Source organism: Aptenodytes patagonicus, chromosome Z (genome assembly GCF_965638725.1).
Source record: "Aptenodytes patagonicus chromosome Z, bAptPat1.pri.cur, whole genome shotgun sequence".
Classification (NCBI taxonomy): domain Eukaryota; kingdom Metazoa; phylum Chordata; class Aves; order Sphenisciformes; family Spheniscidae; genus Aptenodytes; species Aptenodytes patagonicus.
The window spans coordinates 78821308-78844820 of NC_134982.1; the positions used below are offsets into that span (position 1 = coordinate 78821308).

The window sequence follows — 23513 nt, forward strand, 5'->3', positions numbered from 1 at the left end:
AATCCAAGCTATTATTTCTGAGGTACATCATGTCTATGCTTTACATTTTTAATGTGAAATGGGCACTTTGAGGTGAATTCAGTTGTATTTCAGGAAAAATAGTTGTTTCTCTAAGTTTTCATAGAAAACAGAGTTGTTCTAATTTAAAAGATTATTAAGGCTGATGACTAATTTTTTTCCAATTAAAACCACAGTTTTTATGGAATGACAACCTACCCAACCCCTTCATTCTTCTGAACAAGTCAGGCTGATTGTAGAAGCTATAGTAAGTTACCTGCAAAAGAGGAGTTTTGATAACATAAGTCAACAGAACTTAAACATGCAGGGTCAGACCTCCTCCTGGTTATGACTGGAAGAGTTCTGCTGATTTACACTAGCGGAGCATCTGTTCCGTAAATTTCTCAGTTATTTTTACTACGTAGAGAAAGCAGTCACAATTTTATTATTTTTTTTTAAATTCACTCTACACAAATCCCCACCCATAGCTCACAAATCTGCTGGCCAAGGTTTAGGCTGGAGCACACACTTAGGCACCAGGAATGTATTTTGGAGAAGAAAGCTTTTACAGTGGAAAGGCTGACATACTCCAAACTATTCATGGCAAATGCAATGGAATAATGGAAAGGGAAAACATGTAGAGAATAAGATGTATTCTTACAGGAAACTCCATGAGAAACTGCATTCCAGTTAATAATGGGTATTCCCAAGAGAAAGCAATCTAGCTTATTATTTTTCTTGCCCACTAATACCTTACTGTTGTTAAAACTAAGTGCAACTCCTATGTTTGGGGTTTTTGCACAGATACCCTTTGGCAGAATGGTCATCTTGAGGTTTATTTTCCATGACCAGTATGCCTGGTATTTGATTCCTTGATTCCTTCTTCCTTTTGTGGGATTTACAGTCAATCTGCAGATTTTAACCTAGTTCAACTTCCAAGATTTCTGGAGAAAAGCTTACTCTACCAATCAGAAGACTGGACTACTTTCTGGCTATGTTTTCCCTTATTTCGTTTTTAACTCAAAGGTGCTCATTAGCCAGGTAGAGGAATAGAGAACTGCAGCAGTCTGCATTTAGACCTTTACTCTGATTTTTAAATACACAATTTACAAAGAAGTAAGCATGCAAATGTTTGTTAGTAGCAAGAACTGAATAAGAATACTCATAATCAAGGATTAAACCAGAAAAAGATTAAAACCTCCACTTTCCTTTTCTGTTCAAAAGGCTGGTCCAAGTCATCAGGACCATATTAAAAAGAAGAAGGAGAAAAAATGTAAAGATTTGTAGATACACTTACTCCTTCCTCTAGTATTCACTTTTAGCATGAAGAAGACAGTGAGGGCAGTAATTCTGTTAAAATTTGAAACCAGTGTTCAGAAAATAATAATTCTGTATGTTTGCATTTTGTATTTTGTGAATACAAATGAACCTCTGAGATATTTTAGTTAATTTCTACATAGATCATCAATTAAATGTTTGGTTTGAGGAACACATTTTGTATGTGTAAGTACTCCCTAGGGGGATAATGCTATTTATGTTTCTGCATTCTTTCACTTTTATGAAAAGACTGAACTAAATAGGGCAAGGGGGAAGCGTGTTCCGGGCATTACAGGTCTTACCAGATCTGAAGTGTCCAAATCATTGCAAACTATTGAGAGTGCAACTCAGTTAAAGTCAGCCTCGCACAGATGATTTTGAAAGCAGATTGTGGGTCAACAGCCAACTACAGCTGCAGAAAAAAATCTCCAGGAGTTTGTAAGATGACTGAGCCTTAGCTGGAGAAAAAACATTATGGTGTTTTGCCTTGCTGTGAGAATTGGACTGGGCCTGCCCTTTGACTGCACTGGCTGCTTGCTAACCGCCTCTTCATGCCCCTGCTTTGTCCAGCTTCAGCCAGCCAGAGTCATCTGCGCTGTGTCTTGGTTCTCCCGTCGCTGATGCATTGGCAACTCAGTCTGCAGATGTGAAGCAGACAAGCGAGCTTGGACAATGCCGCCATGGCAGTGGGAAGGAGAGTCAGAAGATAATGGATTAGCCGTTTAAAGGAGAGGATGCTCCCATTAGCCATGGAGAGCATTTTCCATAGCAGTCATGGACATTAATAACACTGTCAATTACACCAATTAACAGCTTTCCATGGTAATGTGAATTATAATTAGTAGGAACATTTTGCTAATTAAAACTTGAATTAACCCCAGTATCAGCTAATTAAATTAGAACTGCAATCAGTTTACTTTAGAAAAAAAAAAAATGTAAAGCTTTTTTCTCCCATCTCCCCCTGCATCTCCCCCCCCCCCCAAGTCTGTCACTAATCATCACTCTTCATGGTGCCATTTCATATGAGCCATGTACAAGCCTTGCCTGTGCTGTAGGGTTGTTCTCCTATGAGTAGCCTGCTTAGCTGTACTATCAGCCCTCTGGTAGGAATACAGGGCATGGCATCAGGAGATTTTTCTGCTAATGAGGCATAGCTTTCAGGCAAAGTAAGGTGAGCTGACAAAAAATGCCTTCTGCTAGCATAGCTACATTAATAATGCTGTTTTTCTGTTGGGTTCGTTGTTGCAGTAGTTGTTGTTGTTGTTGTTGTAAACTGGAATAGTGGTGTTAGCCAAAGGTGGATATTTCCAGCCCAGACCCAACATCATGCTATTGGTCAACTTTGTAGCATTATCTGGGACTGAGACTTTCTCTGAAGGTCAAGGTGATGGGCACAGGTTTTTTCTCTCAACCCTTTTCCGCCTTCGTTTATTTTCTTCTTGTATCGCTATCCTCTAGGAGCAGCATTCAAGGGGCATCATGGGAACACCATGCACCCTGTGTTCACATTCTGGTCCTGCCACTACATGATTATGGCTAATTCATTCTCCTTACATACCAATTTAATCAATTTTGAATCAAGACAGCAGTAACAAGAACATTTATAAAATGCATGAAGACAGATAGGAAAAAAGTGCTATTTCCAATTTCTCTCTTCTATGCACTTCAGAAATAACCATGGAATAATGAACACTTCTCTTGTTGAATTAGATTTTTTTAACATAAAAAATTGCAGAGTATTACAAATTTGCATGTGCTTATTACACAGAAGCAACAGGTACAAGAAGCAGGATTTTAAGATTCGCACAGTTAATATTAATTGCAATAAATATAATCAGTCAGCTTGCACAGCTGTTGGCTTAGAGAATTAACAGGCGTCACTAGTAAAACATTCAAATGGTCCCTTTTTATTTACTTCACGTCAGTAAAAGAGTACAACTGCAGTCCCTAAGAGATTACAACTGTAATGTATTCAGGAGAATATTGGGAGTGGGGAAGTCTAATGTTTTTCAAGGATAGATCTTCATTTGCCCATTAAAAGACAAGTTATTTCTCCCATTTTTTAAAATAAAATGCAACTGATGTTCTGTATGCTTGTGACCTGTTCCACTCAGCTATAGTGCCTGAAATAAAGCACACAGTGAGAGAAAGTATGAGGAAGGAGAATGTGCTGTTCCAGGAGCTCTGAACTGTGGAAGATTTTAATCTTAGAAGCCATTTAGATACTACGGAGATGGTTACCATAACATTGAACCAGTGTCAGATGGAATATGTGTTTCCTGATGCTCAGAAAAAATCCTTATCGCTTTCCCATCATGCCAAGAAAGCAATTAAATCACAGACATGTTTGGGCAGATCCCTCTGTGTACAGTTATGGGTTCATAAGCACAAACACCTGCCTGAGCACGACGTCTTCTGTTGAAGCCAAGGCCTTGAAAAGGAGCAAGGACATGGGACTGCTGTAATATATTAGTGGAGGAATTCCTTGCCGTTGAGGGCATGCTGTCCTTGAGGGCCAGAAAACTCTTGTGTCCGAGCATTATTCCTCTGGGAGCTTCACCCAAGCTTTGATCATACTAATGTCACTGGCAGTTTGTCCAAGGAGATCTTTCATGGGACGTATTGAAGTAAAGGTCTTATCTCACATTGGATGTACGCAAGGAAGAGGGAACTGGCCTGATGGTGTGGTGCTCTGGACTGTCTCTGCTCCCACTGACTTTGGGAAGAAATCTTTAGAGATCATTGTCAACATTTGTCAGGGAAATTGCTCCAATTTCATATTGCACCAATACATCATGTCTTGAAGTAAAACAGCCTTGAAAGGATTTGTGTGTGCGGTTTGCTTTGCTTTCTGAGTTGGATAAACAGTTCATGAGTTTTCATGGGGATATTAATCTCTTTCTTGTCTTCCTTTGCCCATTTACACTAAAAGCAGTGGAATTTAAAGCTCTCCCACAAAATAGAAGCTGCCTCTGGGGTGGGAACCGGCAGATCTAAGCATGGCTTCCTTGTCAGTCTGAGCATGCACCTCATACTGTTTGTCCTGATGACAGACACAGGCTTTTCAAGCAATTATGTTTGCTTCCACCCATTGCCCAATCTAACATCCATTAAAGTCAAGAAGAAAGACTCCTACTGATTTCACCAGTCACAGCATCCCAGCCTTTCTCTCGTAAACACCTAGTTCCTTAACTGGTTTTAATTCTGAGCTAATATTCCTTACAGCATGTTAAATCCAAAGATTTAGAGAACCTTGATTTTGTGGAGCATAAAATTTGAGATATGATGAGTGAAAATGTACATGTAAGTGATGAAATCAGATATATTCATCCATTACAATTATGCCCTTCACCAGCTCTTTGGAGTTGGCAGAACTTTCCCTTAAATGATGAAAGGGAATTAGAAGAAAGTCTGACTCAAAACAATGAACTGTTTCAAAGCAAAGCTGAATTCCTCAAGGTTAAGCAGCAGTAAAATTGGCAATAGGTACTCAGTTGAGAGGTTTAGATACGCTTGTTGTTTTGGCTGATGTCCAATTATAAAAACATTGTCCTTGAAGCTTAGCAATTAGTGATGGTAGAAGTAATTCCACAAAGAGATGATGGCCTTTAGACAAATGGGGGGAAGTGGGCAGGGGTGGGGGAAGGTTGCTTGCTAAACAACCTACAGACAGAGTCAGTTCCTTCAGTATACAGGTATTTATTTTTCTGCTAGGATGAAGTAGAAAGGAAAGGACTGTCTCACTTTGATTCACATCTGAGAGCACATACAGAAGCTGTAAAGGTGTTTTAGATGACCATGCTGGTAAGCCGCCCCGGTGCCTCTGTTTGAGACAGCCAAAATGCCCCTCAGAGAAAAAAGTCCTCTCACAAGCTCTCGTGTGGTGACCAGACTGAAAGACCATAGCACAAGTCTGTGTTTTAAGTGGCGGCAGAGGCGATGAGAGTCATCCTTAGTCACACTGGGCAGGAGGCCTGTCCCCAGGTGGGTAGGGAGTGCTGGGGAAGGTTGTGCTGGTGGTCAGCAGAGGAACAAATAAACTGCAGGGAAGGGATTTCAGGGTGCTCACAGTTTTCCACCCAGGGGAGCCTGTCAACACTGTGCTGTAACATGGAACCACTTTGTCAGCCATCCCAGCAGCACCGCTCCAGAATACCAAATTGTAAGATAAGATATTCCCTTAAAAGGAAAAAGGAGAACCTACTTCTCTCATAGGCATTAGTTTGGCTGGTCAGACACATCTAAGTTGGCCTATTTAAAGCAAAGAAAGTATTACTGCAAAGACAGATGACTGCAGACATTGGCATAATGGTGAATTCCATCACCAGAGTTAGTGATCCCTGTTCTCTTTGTGCATCCCTTTTTCATGTACTCAGTAGAAGTACAAAATGTGGAACACACCTTGGAAGACTAGATCATCTTTCCTTTGTTAAGATACAACCTCACAGAACTGCCTGAAGTTAGGCAGGTTGATTCTGGGCCGTTGGGTGGGTGAGACTATAGGACTGGTTGGATCAAGCTGTCCGAAAGATGTCAAGACCCACTTCTTCTGTTCAGGCAATAAGAGGAACCAGGCAGAAACTCAAGAGAGCTCAGAAGGAATCAAAGGGAAAATATGGAGCTTAGCCTCTGTTGTTTTATATATTTCCGTATTTCTATACCCATCATTGGGCATGGCCTCCTATGAAAGCTTTGCTTCTCCAGATATTAGTGTTTACCCAGCTTGGAGTTCAGGTGTATTTTATTATATTAATCTATTATTTTTTTCCTCCTGCTTTATGAAACTGGTTGTTATTATTATCATTACAATACTTATTTTTTCCTGCAAAATACATAAGACGCATCAGTGGGAAAGACCCTGAACTGTGTTGTACTTTCATGGAAAGCAGCACACTGCACTTGCCGGTCTGCTGCGCCTCAAGTTCTCCACAGGACTGGACGGTGTCTTACTTACGAACATGTACATACCTGGATACCACTATATAGCTGAAAATATCAAGAGACAGTTAATTTTACTGGTCAAAAGAGAAGCCACCTGGATATTGAAGACAGAATTAGTATTGGAAGCTGAAACAGTTCAGCAAAGAAAATGCGAACACTGCATTTCTTCAGTTTTTAAAGTATGTGTGCCTAGTTTGGACTGGTTCTCTCTTTGATGTAATCTTCCATCTTTCCTACATCTTACCCAGTCTGATTTTCAATTCCACGAGCGGTCACAACACAGGAGTGCAGGAGTGGCTGGAATACATCAGACTGAGGGTCCATCTACTCTGATATCCTTCAATGGTGGCCTAAGTAAGAGTGAAAATAAGGGCAGGAGCAAATTATATTTCCCACAGCAGCCTCCCAGGCATCAGCTACTTTCAGCTCAGGTTGTTCCTGGGTCAGATGCAGTCTCTGTTTGTGGTAAACCCTCCTCCTCCCTGAACCATGAACAGCTTCCAGTCTGCCCTTGAAACCACACCAACTTTCAAAAGCCATGGTTTTCAAATTTCTGTTGGCATCTCACAGCTTCTAATTTTTTAGGGAAGATGTGTTTCACATCCAGATGTTCTGGGGAGGCTTCTTCCACAGGTTGGGTGAGTGCCACGACATGACCTGCCTCCTCTGAGCCAGTCTATTTGGGAAACCTCCATTCATTAGTTATAGACTGAATGGATGCACCTTCCAAAGATAAGGAAGCATCATTACACTGTCACAAAGCACCAAAGGGGAGATACTTGGATATTGCTAGATCCCTTCTGCCTAGGCCAGTGGTCTGTCATGTCTACTCCAGATGCTGTATGCCGTGGAGAGAAAAGATAGGAAGAACCAGTTCCTCAGTCTGTGAAAGAAAGGGTGAAAAAACCCCCACGGTGTCTTGGTCTTTGGGCTTTAGACACATAAATACAGGTGGATGAACAGGCTCCTTAGAGGGGTTGGAGTCATCAGTGTTAATGACAAAAAGGTGGAATCTCTGCAGGGAATTTTCTCCTATTGAGGAACACTTTTAGGAAGAAAAAAGCAAGGCTGGACACTTTGGATGGTTGCTGTCATGGCTGACACATACTGATGTAGAGAGTCAGGATTTATCCCCTGGGAGGCTACTGTTTTTCATAGCTAAGGGAGAATGAAGGAAATATGTATAATACAGCACATTCTATTAAGGCTTCTGGGAGGGGGGGAAGGCTAGGCCTGTGCTGAAAAAGCCTCTTCTACCTCAAAAGGCGCAGAAGCCCTGGAGAAAGATATCAATGTGTTCTTCTTCAAAGAAATTGCCACCGTTTGTCAGGTGCTTCCAGAAAGGGAGGAGGGTGAAACTGCAGGAAGGAAGAGAAAGTATATCTCTGGTTATTTAGTTTGGACACTATTTTAGCTTTTTGTGTTTCTTGCAGTAGCCCATCACATCTCAGGTCTTCTCAGGTTCAAATTCCTTTGACAATGTGCTTTTCATGGTCTTAGTCCAAACTACACCAGACCTCCAGGTAAATTTAGGCTATTGGCCTCCAGTGCTGTCAGTTTAATGGCTTTCACTGGCACTGACTTAACTTTAAAATATCACACTTCTGAGATACACACGATTTATATATCTGTATATGTTGAAACAGTCCTTACATTAAATAGAAAGCTGTATAAAATGTCTATATTTGAATGATTGTGAAGCTGAGCCTATTTTATGACTTCAAATATTTTCCATGTTATCACGTATTTCAGACTGCATACCCACCTGAAATTAGTTATTATTTTTAAAGGTTGTAGTTTCCCTTCCTCTTTTTTATTTTGAAAAATAAAAAAAAATACCAAAATAAGGAGCTAAAGATATAATTTTTTCCCCCATTGATTTATATCTAGAAAGCTTTTACATTGTCCAGGAACATACAGTGTAAAGAAGTTGAAAAGAATAGTTATAACTGCTACTGTGAATTCAGCGCTTAAATGCTGGAATAGCTGACTATAATATCAACATCTGCAAAGTAACACAAGTTTCTTTTTTTGTTGTTATTCCCATATAATGAAGTCATTAAATTATGTGTCTTTCTAAAGGATTTGATATAGGTCAAAATGAATCAACACATGATGCAGAAATGACTTAAGTTCGTCGTCTTATGCTACACGGAAATTCGGACTAAATGATCATAATATCTCTTTCTGGCATTCAAAATTTATAAATAGCTACCTGCTTCTAGTGATTTCTTAGGAGTGAAATTTGGCTTGTTGGATACATGTGTGTCAGCATCAGAGCGGATGGCCTATTCAGGCAGACACATATAAAATCTGGCACTGATTGAGTATTGGCTCAATTATTAAGCTCTGAGTTTAAAATAACACTTTTGGCCTGCCTGAGATTCTGTATAACTCAAATGCCAATTACATAAGTCTGTAATATTAGACATTAAATCCTCCATACCGTGAGGTATAGCATAGTAAACTATTTATCTGTTGAAAAGCATGACTTAAAAACCTCTGAGTATATACACAATACTTTTTTATACAAGACATTAAAGCAGGCTTCTATTAAAAAAACAGCAGTTTACTGTGGTTATAGCATCTCAAATATTACAGGATTACATACCACTCTGGAGGGGAAGAAAGCCTTAGGTGGCTTTGCTTGTTTTGCTTTCTCTTTTCCTGGCAGTGGGGAGGGGATGAAACAAGCCCTGATTTGTTTAAATGCTATAAAGGTAACCAAACCATAGTTAAATTGCAGAGCCATTTGTCAAGCTCTGCTCAGGCTCAAATGCAAACGAGATTGACTGCAAATTAATTCCATTTATGCTTTATCACAGGAAAAAACGCTATCTCAGTAAGAGCAATGTAAGAGCCAAGTAATAGCTGTGCTGAGCTCTATGAGAAAACTGCAAGTATTTTACCTTTTCTCCCCAGGAAAACTGTTAAATATGGTCATTTTGAAAGAAAAAAAAACCTTTAAAAAAAGAAATGTACAGATTTTTGTGGCTTTGCAGCTGGAGAAAACCATTTTAATTTTTTTTCACATGCTTATTTTCAAGCCAACTTTCTGTAGGACTGATGTCACCTGCATCTCTCATGACTCATATTTCTGCAAATGCAGAGGTTTTTACAATTTTCTGATTGATATGGAGCTGTCTCCAGATTGAAGTCCTGCCTCTAAAAAGCCTCCTTAGTAATGATCACCAGCTGTTCTTAACACCTGTGATTGAAACGCACCTGAACCTGGAAGAGCTCGGACACCTGGAGCAGGAGATAAAAAGGTGCATCTGAAGTATGCAGAGCACTGGAGAGTGAAGCTGACCATTAGAGGCTTATGGTGGAGCCCAGAAAAAATCAGTCCTTCATTAGCAGAACAACAACGGGTCTCTGCAATTTTGCTTCTAGAAATTGCGCAGAGCTGGAAATTCACTGGCATGTAGGATTGCCTTAGCCTTACTACCCCTATCACACTTTCCCCATCTTTGTCTTCAATTTCAGAGGTCATAGAGCTCCTCGGGTGTGGAGGAATCTTTGCTCTGTGTGCAGATCCTCAAGAAACAGTTAAAGTTAATCCCAGAGGCCGTTTGTAGCAGGCTACCTTGTACAAAGAGACGGGAGCAAAGATGAACTGGGCCCAAAGTTTAAGTCTGGGACTCCTCTTCCTTTTTTTCATGCAAAATGGCAGAAAAAATAGCCGATTGTTGACAGTAATTTTACCTCTGAAACGTAGTTGGGTATTACGTAATTGTAGGAGCAGGACTGTTAGTTAAAATTAATTACCTTGCTGATAGGAGAAGAGGAATTTCTCCAGCGCTCTGGTGTAATTGGCCCCCTCCACAGTGCACTATGGCGGAGTGATGGAGTATTTTTGTGGAGGAGCCAAGCCTGGTTTTCTTCACCAAAGCTGGGGCATGTTTGGATGGATGGGAAGCACCTGTCTCTTGTGGGCTGCTAATAGCTCACTGGAGTGACTCGGCCAGGGCTCCGGTGGGAGTCAGGGAGGGGGGCTGCTCCACTTGGGAAGTGTCTCACTGATGGAGAAGAGACTGTCTGTGCTGCTCAGCTTGTGGATGCTTCGCTGAGTTAGGGCTTCACCCATCACATAAGGATGGTGGTCCCAGTGGAGATCTCATGCCCTGGCTCTCTTTAGGTGCAAATTTCCCAGGACACACTGAGGGTGTGATGATTTTAACTCAATCTCTTTTAAGACTGTGATTTTTCTTACTTGTTAATGTCCAGGAGACCGCATTCCTTGTTCCTAATCAGTTATAAAGCCTGCAACACAAGTTAACTGAGAAATGAATTTAGCTTCAAACTCTCCCCAGCTACATATGTAGGTTTTGGTACAGGTTGTTGCGAATGTTTTTAATGGCTTTGGCTGTTGGAAGGTATTTCTGAAATACATCCCAACCGTGCCACGTATGCTCAAATAAAACCTTCAAGCCTGCTCTATAGACCTGAAAATTACTCTGGAAAGAAACTGTGACCTGCTAAATGGAAATTACAGCTCTTGGCCCTGCCTTGAAAATGGACTCCCTGAGAAACAAGACAGAACGCCAGTGTCTGTATGTGCAGGCACTCTGAGACGCCCCTGACTTCCCTCCACCCCCAGGTTTTGAGGTAAGTGTGCCAACACAGACTTGCTTTACCATATTTATGTTTTTTTCATGTAATGCAGCATCATGGTCTATGCACGTGTAGCAGTAACAGACCATAAAGTTAGAGGAGCACGTTGCTCTACACATGGACTAGACCTCTGGGTTGCAAGAGTGTTTCTCGCAACAAGCCATTTCAAATGCACAGAGAACAGCCTCAGAGCAATCCTCTGTTTGGGCTGTTCTCAAAATGCAGTACAATTAGGCCTGATCTTCACCCTCACCTTCGAGTTTCTCTAAAGAGATCCCATGCGGATCCAACTGTTGAATCACGACTGTAATTAACCATCTCATTGTATATTTGTAGACATTTGTAACAGCCGTGGAGGGGAAAAAGTGAACATGTTGCCTAAGTGGAACAGAAATGTGTGTCCTGTCAGGCTTTCTAACCATTTTTCCCAAGCTACATTTAATCCTGGAAAAAAAAAATCTTCATTATAAATCAATACATGCCTCATTAGAACAAACTGAGCAGTTGCACTAATGGCTTGCATTTAATTGACATAACTGGGTAAAGGAAATTAACAGTGTACCAGAGCAATATTGGATTACCCAATGTCATTAATCCTTTTTTTAATAAAGGAGCTTTGGAAAATTACTTTGGGAAAAAAAAATTAGAATGTTAGGTTTACTCACTGTTCTTACCAGTATAAAATGTGAGGTTCATTGGTCATTACTGTTAAATTAGACAGGCACAGAACTCCTGGTAGGAGTGATATATAGAGGGGTTAGATGGAAAGGCTCAGTTCTGACTGTGGGAAGATCAAGGATCATGACAGAGACACAAAAAGGCAGCAGCCCAGCAAACTATGCGATTAACTCTGCACTGTGGGCTATCCCCAGCGTTATCAGTGGGACTGCTCACATTACATCTAGTTAAGCACAGCCTAGGTTTTATTTTTGCTTCTGTGGGAAATAGTGGTTCAAGTGTTATTGATCCCGTAATACAGATGTCCAGCTGAGGCTCAGCGTAACTGGTGTCTTACTCATAGGACGTGTGGAATCTAGTTTCAAGCTGGTCACTAGTGGGGAATCCTACTGCAAGTGCATTTTTAAATCTTTTAGTGCTTAGGGTCTGCAAAGTTGCTAGTAGAAGAGCTAGTGGGACATTGTCAAGGAAAGAATTCTATTTTAAAAGTTTTTCTTTAAATGACATTTATCAAACAGTAAATAATCCATCATATAACAAATACGTAAATTATGTGGCTGACTACAGTTATTAAATATATTAAATAAAATTCCTTAAACAACATCTATTAATTTAAATACTAATTTTAAAATGCTTTTTCTCTAAATCAGCTCACAATCATTGCTCATTTTCACACCCTCTCAGTGGCATGGGTCATACAAACCTTGTGAGCAGGATAGTTCTGAATTTTCTGTCTGATTACCTTAACTGAAATGCACCTCATAAAGGTATGTTCTCTCAGCAGATGTGCTTCTCTGTTAATGGCCTCTCTCTTACGCCTTGCAGTTGTGGACTTCTTTACATCTATGTGGATAAGTGTAAGGTGCAGACCCAATAGAAATAGCTCATTTTGGCACTCTCCATGTCGACGCAGCTCCCATATGCTCAAAGTCCTAGCAAGGTTAAAGTGGTGGTTAATTAGAACATTGAAATTAAAATGTAGTGATGTATGTATTTACGGTTGGACCTCATGATCTTAAAGGTCTTTTTCAACCTAAATGGTTCTATGATTCTATGATTCTATATTCAATAAACTGGAAAAAGGTTTGATGCTGCATTCCCAGCCCAGCCCCACCTTGCCCTTGAGCACTTTTTGACCTCGCCTGCCACCAGTGTTAGGGGGAGCTGAAATACTCCGTATCGCAGAGGAGATGCACAGCACAAGCTGTTTGCTGGCCATCCTGCCATGGCTGCAGTGAAAGCTGAAGTCACTTCCCTGCTAGTAATGAATAACCACAGAGCTACCACCTACTGAAACCGCCCGGCACTCGCACCTCTACCCATCAGGAATGACGTTTACTGCTAGTTGTAGGGAATGCTGACACGTCTAGGAGTAGTCGTATGGGAGTTGTATTTAATACAGATAGATGGAGGAATATTTACTTAGGAAGACACCAGAGAGCCTCCATGTGATGGAGCAGTTCCAGTGTATGCAACCTGATTTCATGCAAACTAACTTTGTAAATTAAGTGAAAGGCAGGGAGGCAAGGGTTGGCACCCAGGTTACCTGTGCACCCTCCTCGCCAACACTGCAACGCTTTCTCCTTAACAGATGTGATTTGCAGACCCCTTTGAAGAAGGCAAGGTCTTCTTAATCCCACAGGACAGACAATAAATGCAGACAATGGCTACACAGCTGGGAGGGTTCTACAGGAATATGTGGGAGTACAGGTCATCTGACATGGGAAGAAATGCAAAGGACGGTAAAGCAAATTGTGGCAGGTGAATTTATTTTTCCTCCAGATTTGATACTCAAGAAGGACAGCAAGCTTCTTGAATTTATTTTTTTTATTACCTTATTTTTTAGTACCTTCATTTCAGAATCCACATCTTACCTGAATTACATCTGTTATTATTATATTGCAAGATAAGAATTTTGGTTTATATTTTGCTGTTTGTTTTTTTTTTTTTTAATTATGTGTGTGTTGTGCTCATGAAATACCAAGATAAACACTGTTCCAGTTTGGTAGGTAGTTGAATTTCTTACTCTAAAGAATACCAATATCTAATTCCATGAATTTTTTAAAAAATGAAGTAAATTTTAAACAGGAATATTTAAAAACTTTTTTCCTCCTAATTTATATATATTTTATAATTATTAAGATAAAACTGATGTTTGTGAGGTTTTTAGAGCATTCATGGTAAAAAAAGAAAATTTTGGATGCTTTCACCAAAAACTGAAACCAAAATAAAATAATTACTGTTTATAACAGGCAATGTCACTAACAATTACATTTTTCCATAAGCATTCATCTTGATTGAAAAGTGCTTGATGTTATTCTGAGATATGGTACTTGAAAAAAATGTGACAGGTGTGGTTATTATGATACCAGATCAAAAATTCAGAAGCCTAAAAAATTGCAATATGGTCCTAGGAGGTGTCACACTAACACTATCCAATTTGTCCTCATTAGACAAAATATTTGACTGCTGAGAATTTATTATCTATCTTCTTACATTCAGGAAGAAATTTTTCATTATCTGAGGTATTAAAAGCAGGGTCTCAGCAGCACACAGCGCAAAAATCTATATATTTATGCCAAAGTAGACGTAGTCTGCATCAGGGAGTCTCCTTCTTCATGCAAATTAACATTTAAAAAACTCACCTTTTTTTCCCTCCTATATATCAAAGACCATACTCTGTGCACTCTAATAAGTGTAGACAAACTTTACACAATTACAGTTTGGTAAGTATGCATTCTTGTTAAAAAGACTGCTTACTCAAAGCAGACTTCTTACTTGGACTGCTGCTTACTTGGAGAGATCCAAAATAAATATACCCTAACTCACGACAGGCCCATACTGTATGATTTATAGCAGTATCAAATGGATGAAAAAAATCCACTGTTTTGATTTGATAACAGTTCTTGATGTTTTCTAACAAAAACAAAACCAAGCCCTGCACTGTTTGCTAATCACGCTCGGAGCACGGTTTGCCCAGTTCACCAACTCACGTTTCCTGGGCTAATAAGAAAGGCCAGACCGAGTCAGGCATTGGTTAAACTAAGTAATTTGCAAACAACCCTCTAGTTGAAAGGCAGTCAAAATGCGAAGCAAGCTTCAAGAAAATGAGGCTAATGCAACAAATTACGATTGGGAAAAAAGTTGAAAACTCTACAAGTTACTAATTCAAGCAAAAGCTGAAACAGACTTCTTGACTTTTGTTATCTCATGTAATTTGTATCACTCAGAATGTAAATGTAAGAAGATCTTTAAGGACAACTTCTCCCTTATTTATCAGGCTAAAAAGTTCTTAGAGCATTGCTTTGACTTCTTCCCCCATTTGCCCCTTCCAAAATATCAATAATCATGATCCTGGTCTTATTTTACTGGAAGGCTGATGAAAAGATATGTTAGGCGTATTTATTCTGAGCACTGACATTTGAATAAGAAGGGACATAGGGGTGCAAAAACAAATGTTATTTTTGTTGAATATCCAGTGAATGGACTGTTAATGTGCCCAAAAAATGATTAAACTGATCAACTAAAAGCCTCTTTCTCTCTTGCATTTTCTCTAATTTGACTTCCTTGAGATTGCACTGCCAGTATTTCTCCCACTCCCCATTCAGCAAAAACTACCCCCAAAAATCCTCTAAAATTCTGCCTTCCACTGGCAGAGTCAACACACAAAACATTTTACCAGTACAGCTATAGTGGTAAAGACTGATTTTGCATCAAGACATGATTTGGGTAGCAAACCCCATTGAATAAGAAAGGATTATAGTGACACAGGGCACTTCTGAGACCCAGAGAGCTTACTGCCCCCCCATACTTACACATAGAGTTTGCCAGTTTGCCACCATACCTAAAACTGGCAGATTTTTGGAGCTAAGCTCAGGGTTATTCTATGCCACAGACACAACACAAAGCCAACGCTAATGAGATGGCCTCTTCCCAGAGGAGTTCCCCTATCTAGCAGTAAGCAACTATTTAGACCAGAAAAAGATACCAAAGAAGCTACTTGCTTAGGAAGACATCAGGTACACTTTGACATATAGCAGGCATATAGGTATAAACAGAAGATTAGACGATATTTAGGACTGTACAGAGTGGAAATGTCACATCCAGAAGAAAAATCAGGCAGAACCAAAAAGTTGCATAGTTTGACCCAGGTTTGCATCCAAAGGTCTAAGTAACAACTTTGCCATCGCTGAGTAGGTGCTTAATTCCGTGCATGGTGCTGTTAGTTTTAATGGTCATAAATAGTTGCATGATCTAGGCTAAATTTTCAGCAAACTAAGACAAGCAACTTATAAGTCTTAATTTCCATGTAGTAATGAACAAAATCACCAGAAGCATTGACAGAGCCCCCAGTGGCTCTCTGGGTCGTGGTTTACGCTGTATCTCCACACCCCCCTGCAGAACTGACCTGCGTAACGAGGCTAAACTGGAGAAAACTGGGAAAAGCTCTCCTGCCCCCTCCTGCACACAAGAGGGCCCACACTGCTGAAAATGGAAAGGGTGAAAGTGGAAATGGATGACAAGAGTACCGGTTTGGGCAGAAATGTTCAGCCACTGTAAAACTGCCCCATATCTCTTCGTTACCTTCTTTGCATTAGAAAATGTGCAAAGAGGGCATATGCATGCCTTTCCACACACATGTATATATATACTCCTGCTCCTCCAGGAATACTAGATAGCCCATGCACTTCTGGGATATTTTACTTCTGAGGAACAACAACCAGCTGAAAGATGATTTGTCGGTGATTGACCACCTTCTGTGTGAGAATGGGAAGCAGGAGACCTCACACTTTTAACACATTTTGGTATTGACTACCATTGCTAGACCAGCAAAGAGCACAGACCCTCAATCTTCAGCAGAGGAGAGTTAGGCAGTCCAATACAACCTAGAGACTTTTTTTCCACAACTGTGTACCAGCCTTCAACACACAATCAGGCTTTGAACAATGCTGGATGAATAATAACCATATGAGAATGAAAATTAGTGTCATGGATAGCCAAAGAGGGAGGAAAGAGTGTGCAAGATGCAGATTCACTGGGCATTCTGGCACAGTCAACGTGCAACAAAACCAGCCTTGGCTGCCTCATCGATGTCCCTCTGCAAATTCAAAGCGTCTTTTGCTGTATTTACTGAAGAATACCCCTCTCACTGTACCATGTGCAAGGGTTTTGTACACAGTAAACTTATTTCTAAGGTAATTCCCATTCATTAGCAACAAAGCTCTGTATAAATATTTTTTCCCTCTGAAGTTCAGGGCTGAAATTGTAGCTGCTTCATTTTTTTTCAAGGCAGCACTCAAAAATATGCTGGAAATTCAATGCTGTGTCAGATGACTTTAAAGGTTTTTCCAGCTCTTTCTATTTCCATGCAATAATCCATTAAATAATTTCTCTCAAGATAAGATCAAATGTGGTTAGAAGCTAAAATTCTGTGTTTAAATTAACCCTGACCTCCTTCTCTTTTTGTCTTCAAAAAGTCTGCCAAATTCTTCTGACTGTCATACATTTAAAGGTCCATTTGTCATTGGTATAAAGTGACATAACAATGAATTTGTACTGCTTTTTTCTTCTCTCTTAAAGGAGACAAGAGAATATTCTGATGCCCACAAGAATGTGCATGCAACATAAGGGGGTGGGGAAGCTTGTTAACTGTATAAAACAACTAAGAAAAAATGTCATTTCAACAGATTGAAGGCCCTTATGTCAACTGAAGGTGCCAAGGCTTTGTAGCATATTTTTTTCCTAACTTTTTTTTTAAGATTTGTCCATTTTTCTTTCCATAAGCCTAAAAAATTTTTTTAATTGTTTTTTAAAGGTTTTTGCTTATTTTAGTTTTTTTCTCAAACCCTGTTAAGCAGAAATTATCTAAGGTTTTGCCGAAAGATTCCTAGAAATCTCAGACATGTTTGTTATGAGATTTTACAGCTTACTTGAAGAAAGTGGCAGCTTAAATATTCAACAAATGCTTCTTTTCACCCAAATGTTCTTTGTACACTGGAAGTAAATAGAGAGCAACACCAACAGATACAAAGTAAACAGTTAAAAAGTATGATTAAACCCTTTATTCTGCATTGCTTAGGTTTTGCCCTTACACCTTCTACAGATTGCCACTTAAGAAAGAACACAAACCCAGCCCCTTCCTCAACCCTTTCTCATAAATATATTAGAAAAAGGACTGAAGGAACAGTTTGCCATATAGTTTAAAAGGCCAATCCCAACAGCAGGCATCCTGGGTAAAAGAGACTAGGAAGAGACAGATCTCAAGGGAGCTGTAGAGTTTGTGTCTAGCACATAGTTAAAGCTTAATGCAATGAGAGAAGGATACTAAAAATTAACATCTTGAGTTATAGGAGAAAATCTTTACGTTATCAAGCTTTCTGGTGAAAAGCTGAATGTGTCCATGGCAGCTGAAGTGACAAAGGCTTCTGCATAAAATAGAAACATTTTGTTTGATTTAAATAGGCTGTTCAGACCTTTCAGCTGAAAAAGGAAAAAAGAAAAATGTTTTTGGGCTAAAAATCAGACGTTCTTAGACCTTGGGTGTGTAAAATTTGAGGCCAAAACCAACAATTTTGCACGACACATTTCTTACTTGCAGGGCAGCTATTTGAGTCTCTGGAGCCTGATCAATAAACTAAATTAAATTCAGGGGTAACTGAAAGAAAAATAACTGACCCTCATTTCTGTTACTACAGATAATTCAGTGACTGCTGTGAAAATAATGCTACCTGATAGGAGCAATAGCTGAGCTAGGTATAGTTCTGCTAAATCATATGTAACGTTCAGAAAAAGCCATGTTTTTGAAGCAGTCTCTGCCTACCGTTATTATCCATATGCCAAGCAAAAGGCTCATTTACAAGGCCACAAAACAGAAATACACATGAGAGCGCAAAATAACATGGTATTGAAAGCTAATAGAGAAAACCCTTATGTGGCAGAACTGGTCAAGAATGACATTGATGCTGCAATTAGTTATTCAAAGGAATCTATACTATTTGTAGTATTAAAGGAAATAGTGTAAGTTGTCTCTTTTTCATTGTGCCTTATATCTATTTTAAACTCAAGAAGCCACTTCAAAGACCCACAGACCTCCGAAGGGAAATATCCCAACCCCATCTCTCTGCATGGAAAATATGAAACTATTGAGGGGGGAAACCTCAAAAATTTATTCCTGTCTTCAGACAGATTCTGTCTGTAACTTACCCTGGCTACAGAAATATGCCCCTTCTGGGACTGCATATGGGAAATGGGAAAATCCCATGCTCTGTCTCCCCTCTCCCTCCCCATCCACTGTCTTCTGTCTCTGATGGGAGAAGGGCTGACCCTTCATCTTGGTCAGGAAAATAAAGTGATTTCATTAAACCAAGGTAAACTCAACTTTACCCTCACATTCTGCCCCAGCTCAACAGCAATTCAGCTCCTACACAAACTGGGGTTCACCTTGATTGCCAAAGTGCATGCTAGAAAGGGTTTGAGCACAGATGCCTGAAAAAAATTTTCTTCTTCTTTTTTTTTTTTCTTTTTTGCAAGGGGACAGGACTTCATCAGCACAGGAATATATTCTTCACCACTTGTATGTGTTTTACCATCAAGAGTACATCAAATATGCCTGTATACCCTCTGTCTCCAAAGTTGAAGTTATTTCTTACTGAGAATTTTAGTGTATTATTCAAAGTGATATTTACCTTTTTTAATGGAGAAGCAGAAAAGAGAAAAGAAGCTAGAAGGATCAAAGCTGAGTGAATCTCCCTGGGACATCATTTAAGTAAAAAGAAATAAATTTGTCCTTTTCTGCCTCCTTTACAATAAAAGCATTTAAATCTTGACATTTTCTCATGGGACATGAAATCTGCTTTCTGACCAGCTCTTGATGGGAGATCTTGAGCGTCTGTAAGCCCTGGTGTAGCACAAATCACAATAAAGACTCCTTGTCAGAGCAGATAAGGACAGTGCTCTTCAGAGGACTCGAAGATGCTGCAAGGGCAGGCGTGAAGAACACCCTGAGAAGGGGGACGGGAAGACTGAGGAGCAAAACTGTGGATGGTGCAGCAGCAAAATGGGAACTGGAGATCTTGCGGGCAGCCTGAAGGCAATGCGCTTCAGAGCTGCACCTCATCTCAAATGCGAAAAGTGCATCTGCTGACCCTTTCCAGCCCACAGTTGGGTTCATTGTCAAGTGCTGATGTCTCCCTTGGGAGCACCACACACATGTCCAGCTTGCTGCCTTACCCACCCTGGCCTGGGAGAAAGGAGCAAAGCATGGGTCCCAGCTCTGAAAAGGCATTAGCACATGCTATTTCATTTACAACGTGGCCATCTGTTTCTGCCTGAGCACAGCTCTTTGTTTTCTTTCTGTTCTTGATGGTACCTGGGAAGCCCAAAAGTCCTTTTCACAGAAGAATTTTGAGTCCTTTGGGATTCATTGCTGTCATGTCTCCTGTATGGCAATGCAGAAAGCCCATGAGATGAGGTAGAAGTGAAGTATTAATCATCAAGAGAAGGGAAGACTGAGAGAAAACAGAGAAACTATAATTTATGAAGTTAATTTATCCCACAATACTTTCCATATGCTTATGCTCAAGGAGAGATTTACAGCGTTGTATGCACATACTATTACTTAAGTACTGATCCTGAAAACAAGTAACGTAATTTAACTGAAATGGCTGCTGTCTTTCACTGGCTTTTTTCTGTTCTTCCCCAGCCACTTTTAAGCCACTGCATTCCTCCCCCACACCTTGGCCTCACCTCCAGCTGCTGGGTGATGGGGGCGGCAGGGAAGGACAGCACAGCTGCCTTAGCTGCAGAGCCACATGTCCCAGGAAGGGGCCAGGCAGCGATGCTGGTGGGCTGCACCCCTGCCCCAGGGTGCTGTCTGTTGGCACAGAGAGGGCCGAAAAAGAAGCGAGGTTTAGCTGGGACAATGAACCGAGAAGCAAAAATTTCTGTTCTCCCTCTCTCAACGCATTGACTGCTGTCTCAGCTGGGTGCTCAGACCAAGCTTTCCTCTTGCTTCACCTCACAAAAACTGCAGCAGGCCTGCCTGGCGTGTGGGGCTTTGACACTGAAAATCTTCTCTTGATTACTGGGAGAAGAGAAATTCGTACATCAGCATGCAAAACCCCTCTGAGATCTGCTGCGCAGGGGGGAGCTATGACACTGTTAACACCCACTGAAACGCATGTGGTATGTTAATATTTTAGCAGTGGTGTTTGTGTTTGGTGTGAGAACTACCGTTGTTGGGTGGAAATGGAGCATGCTACACCAGTGATGAAAATAAAAAGGGGGGATATCAGGGTAACTTACTCCTCACACACAATGTTGGCCTTCGGCGAGGTCTGGGGCTAGCCCTTGGCATGGAAGGGAAGTGCTGGGACAGGTTCAGCAGTTTTAAGGATGAAGAGAAGGCATGGGAGGAAGGGTGATGAACCATGAATAGAAAGGTGGATGGTTGGTGGTAGCTGAGCAGGACCCTCATGGTAGGCACTTGTGCAGGTGAAATGAGTGGATTATATTGTATATGGCCGGTTCTCACTGGTAAGTGGCAGTGCAGGAGCCACAGACAGATCCACCAAGAGAGGAAAGAAGGACAAGAGCAGTGCTTGCAAAGGTGGCATTTTTCACAAGTACAGCAGCCTGGCTGTATATTTAATCCCAGCACTGAAAGAAGCTGTCTTGCCACAGCACTGCTGCTAATCCAATGCCTTTACCCCACATGGTCCTTCACTTTGGATCACGATTACATTGCTTTTCTCCTGCATGGATTTAAGCAGGTTTAATCAGTCTCAGACAACACTTTAGCAGCTTTCAGGATCCTGGCACCTTACAGAAGTCTGCCCTTCAAAAGTAAGATGGCAAGTTGTAGATGCATTGAGCTTTCCCCTGAATACAATGGCAATAGCTAAGACATGGGCCCTGTCCCTCTTCCTGGGATGGGGAAGAAGATGGAGCATGTACAAGAGATCACTTAGACCTCCCTGATCCTGACAGCATTTTTAAAAAAGGCTACAGAACAAGAGAGACACCAGGTTCAAGAACAGTGCTCCATCATCCTGCCGCTGGCCACAGCCCTCTGGACAAGCAGGGGGAGTGTAAGAAGGCAGGTATGGGATAATTTGCCACAGGCAAGCCCCTGAGGGCTTCACGTGACTTCCAAAACAGAAGCTAACAAGACCATGGTTCTCCACAAGCCTGGATACTTCTGTCGTGCCTGTAAGAAAATGCTTACTTCTTCAATTTTGCTAAACTCGTGGGCACAGTGACGCCCAGTGGCAGTGATTTCCATAGCCTGGTTGTATGTGCTGTGCTACAGACACCTTTTCCTCTCCTCCATGTGCTGCTCTGCCTCACTACATTTCCAGAGACAGTCATAGCAGCCAGCAGCAAAAGGAGGCCCCTCAGCTTCCAAAATAAATGCTTCCCTGTATGCCCACAAGCTGCAAAGGCTGAGGAGGCAAGAGATTTCTTGGCTGCACTGAGGATCCATATGAAAATGTTTGTATATGAATGAACCTTGTTACCGCAGGGTGATGAGTCTTCCAGATTACAAGATGCATTTTCCTCTCACAGTGTCCCTGGGAAACAGGGATGTGCTGTCATTCCTGTTCCGGAAATGGAGACTGAATCACAGGCAGACTGTGCAACTTGCTTAGCAAAGGGGCCAGGGGCCAACATTAGAAGAGGCACTTGAGTCACCTGCTTAGTGCTTTCCCCTTTAAACCGTATTTCCTCCCTGTTTTCCATGCTGAGGTGAAGGCAGTGCTGTGGGTCCAGGTTTGTGCTGGATGCACACTGACCTGCTGTGAGACCCAGGGCAATGCAACTCCCCTCTCAGTGTGCAACCACTGCTTGCTGATGGGGCAGTGCTAGGACAGCAGGCTGGCTACCTGCTTGGGAAGTGCACAGGTCATCCCCTCGCTTGCCCATTAATCCCTCTTCTGCTCACGTACCTGCCTGTCTCCTCCACCCCATGCAGGGATGCTCAGAAAATATTTGCTCAGGTTTTGGTACTGTCTCTTTCTACGGCTCCTCCCTTCTCCTAGGCTAGGGTCTCCACTGCCTCTGTGGATAGTCTGATGCATTAAGCATTTTAGTCCCCCACCCTCCTCCCATCAGACTTTTTCCCTCGCTCTCGACCTCCCGGAGTGACTTGCTGCCATTCCCGATTTGCATCCCGAGTCTCACATCCTGCTGGTTTGCAGCAGGGAGCCTGAAGCAGGGAGCCCCAGGAACGCTGGGCCGATGAGAGGGGAGCTCAGCGCTGCGTGGGGATGCCTCTTCGACATAACGCCCCGCTGGAGCAAAGCTACCTGTGTGCAGTCCCAGGGATGTGACACCTGGCTGCCTGCCCAGCCCAGCCTTACGCCGCCTGCTCCTGCTCCACAGACAAAAACGCGGAAGGAGATGGATGTCTCTGGGGCAGAGAGCCTCCAGCTAGCGCCCATAGGACCAAAGCAGAGCGGGCAGGTCCTGGCACTGCTGGATCAAGCCTGGTGGATTGGTTGCCATGGAAACATGCTGGGGAAGAGGGATGGCAGCCATGGGAACAGAGAGCATCCATACTCACCCGACTGCCGGGATGGGGATTTCCTCCTCAGCCTGCACACAGGGTGTGGGTGAGACGGCGTTCACTGCTTTTCTTCTGGTCTGTATCAGAAACGGTTTTGTGAGGTGGAGCTCCCCACCCTCTTCATTTATATGGTTTTTCCTCTCTCCTGATTTCAGCTTCGTCTCTGGAGACTGTGAGGAGTGAACTCAAAGGATGCCTCAGTGTTGTTTCCAGGCAGAAAGGGAGGCAATTGGGCAACACGCTTTCTTGGAAACTGTAACAATACTCCTGCCCCAGGCTTCGTGTGTGCGTGTGCCTACAGCAGGCTGTTAGGCACACGCACTGCAGACCAGCAAATGAAAATGCAGGAGAAGCAGCCAGGAGCAGGATATTGCACTGTGCATGCACTGTGTGTACATGG

At 41.7% G+C, this 23513-nt stretch overlaps 1 protein-coding gene across 1 annotated transcript in view; it reads right to left on the minus strand.

The window, feature by feature from the left end:
* The window catches only part of PALM2AKAP2 (PALM2 and AKAP2 fusion), a 337193-nt gene extending 314001 nt beyond the window's left edge, over positions 1-23192 (minus strand). Inside the window, exon 1 of the mRNA XM_076362480.1 lies at positions 23111-23192. The gene's annotated coding sequence lies outside the window, so the exon portion shown is untranslated. The remainder of the gene's footprint in view (positions 1-23110) is intronic.
* Positions 23193-23513: the final 321 nt, after the last annotated feature.